At 41.5% G+C, this 3,413-nt stretch overlaps 1 long non-coding RNA gene across 1 annotated transcript; it reads left to right on the forward strand.

Moving 5' to 3' along the window:
- LOC134542001 (uncharacterized) lies at window positions 1-2,797 on the forward strand. The gene is made up of 2 exons (XR_010076717.1): window positions 1-205; window positions 2,459-2,797. It is a non-coding gene; the product is annotated as an uncharacterized LOC134542001 (long non-coding RNA).
- Window positions 2,798-3,413: the final 616 nt, after the last annotated feature.

Genomic DNA, 3,413 nt, shown 5'->3' on the forward strand with positions numbered 1-3,413 from the left:
TTTTCAAGGCCGCAAAAATAATTGTTAAAAAAAATAATCACCTGTCATTCATTGTCCTCATCGACCCCCACCTTACCGTTCCCGGGTCGTATAAATACGAGCGCTATCTGGACCACAGGCATCATACTGCCTCCAGCAGCTCTTGCAAGTGCTAGCTCTGACCAGTGGAAGAGAACCGCCAACCGCCGAGATGAACAAGTTCTTCGTAAGTACCCTTCAACCTCTCTCGCATTTCAACTCTCGTTGTCGGAGATATGACTGTTTTTGTATCATAAAACAATGATTTCTTTATTTGTCAGATCTTTCAATACGGACTTATGAGTTAGTGTCTGTTCACGAAAATGTTACTTATCAATGTCAACTCTGGTCTTAGAGAAAACTATACTTCACACTGGTTTGCAAGTACAATGAATATTCATTAACTGAAAATTTTAAAATAAAAATGGTTTATGACTAAATATTCTGTTATTAAAAATAAAATAAAACTTATTCCATTTTTCTCCATAGACATGTAACATACTTTTGTTCAATATACGATCCATACCACTTTCATCATTGTATATTCAAGCTAAAAACTCCAATTTTTCAGTCATGATTTCAGGCCCTTGTTAAAGAAATACGCATTTAACACTGGGTCAGAAGAATCTTATTTCTAGTCTAATGATCTCAAGTTATAGTCCAACATGGTCCAACGTAGGCCATCCCAAACTAAGAACAGATGGTTGATATATTACTGAAAATAATACTAGAAAGCATACCAAATATAGACTGAACAGTTTCTTAAATGGCAAACACAATTTTAGCCTATACCATTCGCAGTTTTTTTTAAATTTATCATTATCTCATGAAGCTTACAGAGTAAACTCCACTAAGACGGCTTGGGCAGACAATCCCAGGTCTCTCAGATTCCCGTGCATAGCAACACTATTTCAAAGCGAAGCTTAGTAAGAACTAGAATAGTATTTAGATTTAACTAAATTTTTTAGCAAGATGGTTTGACAGAACCAATGAAAACCAGCGAGATTGCCCTCAACTTTAGAAAATGTTCTTGTATAGCTAGATATTTTTTTTAGTATGTTCATATTATTTCTGTCCTCATTTAATAAATACACATTGTAGTTTCAAATTTCATAAAATATACAAGTTACACTTTCGTGATCACGGATTCTTGCTGTAGATTTGACCAGCTTTTTAATTTTCTTGTTAATGTACCAAGAATATTCTTTTGGAGTTATTTCCACAGTAATTGAGCTCAGATTTTGTGAACTTACGCAGATCCCTGGAACATTTTGTAATCAGCGTTCTTCGTAAAATGAATGATGGGAAAATTTAAATACTTAGTCGAGAATATTCGATCTCACTTGATAGAAAACAGGCCCTTGCTACTCTGTACAGGTAGCCTTCTTTCAACAGACGAGAGAGCCAAAACCCGAAGTTCCCCGAAGTTCATGCTTCTTTTCCGTATCTTTAATGTAGCTATCCTAACCAAATCCACCGTCCACAATGTTTTAAAGTATTTATAATGTAGCTAGCCTAACCTAATTGACCATTAGTATATTTTATCAACACCGCCATATTTATTTACAATGAAAAAAAAAACCGAAGATGCACGATCGGGCGCTTGACTCTCTCGTCTGTGAAAAGAATGCTTCCCGCGAGTCGACAGCCAAGTGGTTTGTGAGCCACAACAGCCACAACAGGTATCATCACCAGCACTCGTGTCTCTGTGCACAACCGGCGATATTGCCATTTGTCCAGTCAGGCGGAGTAATGGCAGAACAGTAAAACACTGGACTCACCGCCGGAACACTTGGGTCATAAACGATTGGTACGCTGTAATTTTTTTTTTGTAAATGGAACAAAAATTTTCAAAAAAAGTACATATATTTGTAAATCTTTACTTTTGCATGAGAAAACAAACTTACAAAATAGTGTTCGCAGTAATACTGGGTACGGATTCTTACCTGGTCATTTATGCTTTGTGTTGTCCCATTACCTCCAATGGATTAAGTTATATGTAAACCATTCCCTGAATAGCTTTCCAGTATTAACTGCAACAAAATAAAGTCAAAATTTTAAATATTCTATTATATTTTCCAGTGTTATTAAAAGGCTGGAATAAGGCATCAGTAGAGACCTACAAAATTCGCGGATTCATTCGGTGATAGGCTAGAATTCAAACACATATACCTCTTAGATAATTTTGCTATTGGCTTACTGTTCATCTGGACGAATCTCAACCAGTTATAAACCCTCAACCAAAGAAGGATCGAATCACAGACAAACCAGCTGAGACGACTTACAAGTCGGCAGCCGAATGAACTTGCGTTATTTGCCCGAGTGTACAGGGGTCTATCCTGAAGGCCATCGAAACCGCGAAATGTGCATGCCCCTAGGCATCAGTAAATGCGGCAATGTTGGGAAGAAGTGCTGTTGAGAGCTGGTTGTGTGTCCGCAGGTGCTGTTCCTCGTGAGCATGGCCGTGTTGGCCGCGGCCTTCGCCACACCCTACCCCCGCCCCCTGCCCCTGGCCTTCCCCTCGCCCGCCGACGCGCCCAAGGAGACGCTGAAGGGCTCCGAGGCCGTGTACTACGGCTACGGCGCAGTGCCCTACGCCGCCTCGCCCTACTACGGCGGCTACGCCTACCCCTACTACGGCTGAGCGGACCCGCGCCACCAGCAGCCCTGAAGACGTGACCCCTCGCTGACCCCGACCGGACCCCGCCTGTGTTCTCTCCTCTCGCGCCGAGTCGTGCCTTTCCGTCTGCAATAAACCTCTTGTTTCTATAACTGCAAACATGGTTCTCATTGCTTGTGTCACCTCCCAACTTCCCTCGTCCATATGGACCGGAAAAATTCGCGGATACATTTCGTGATAGGCTGAAATTCAAACATGTGTACAATTATGCTGGTTCTGCTATTGGCTCGCAGTTTAACTGGAGCTCTCTGGGCCAATGAGAGACTATCGACCAAAGAAGCGTCGAATCACAAGCTACCCAGTGGAGACGCCTCACAATTTAGTACCCAATGAACACGCGTGTTTACTTGAGAAGTGCAGAGGATAATGGAGGCTATCATAGAGGTAATTGAATCCGCGAATTTTTCCGGTCCCTACTCATCCATATAGACAGTAAAAAATTCGCGGATACATTTCGCGTTATGCTAGAATCCAAACGCATGTACCTTCATATTGCTTCTGTAATTAGCTCACAGTTAATCTGAAGGACTTTGAGCCAATGAAAAACATTCAACCGAAGAAGTATAGAATCGGAATCATCCCAGTCGCCAGGTCTCACAAGTCAGTAGCCAATGAGCATGTGGCATTTTCCCGAATATGTAGTGGATCGTGGAGTATATCCCATAGGTCATTGAAACCGCGAATTTTTCCAGGCTCTACTCATCCATGGTACCAT

Source organism: Bacillus rossius, assembly GCF_032445375.1.
Source record: "Bacillus rossius redtenbacheri isolate Brsri chromosome 4 unlocalized genomic scaffold, Brsri_v3 Brsri_v3_scf4_2, whole genome shotgun sequence".
In the NCBI taxonomy this organism is placed as follows: Eukaryota; Metazoa; Arthropoda; class Insecta; order Phasmatodea; family Bacillidae; genus Bacillus; species Bacillus rossius.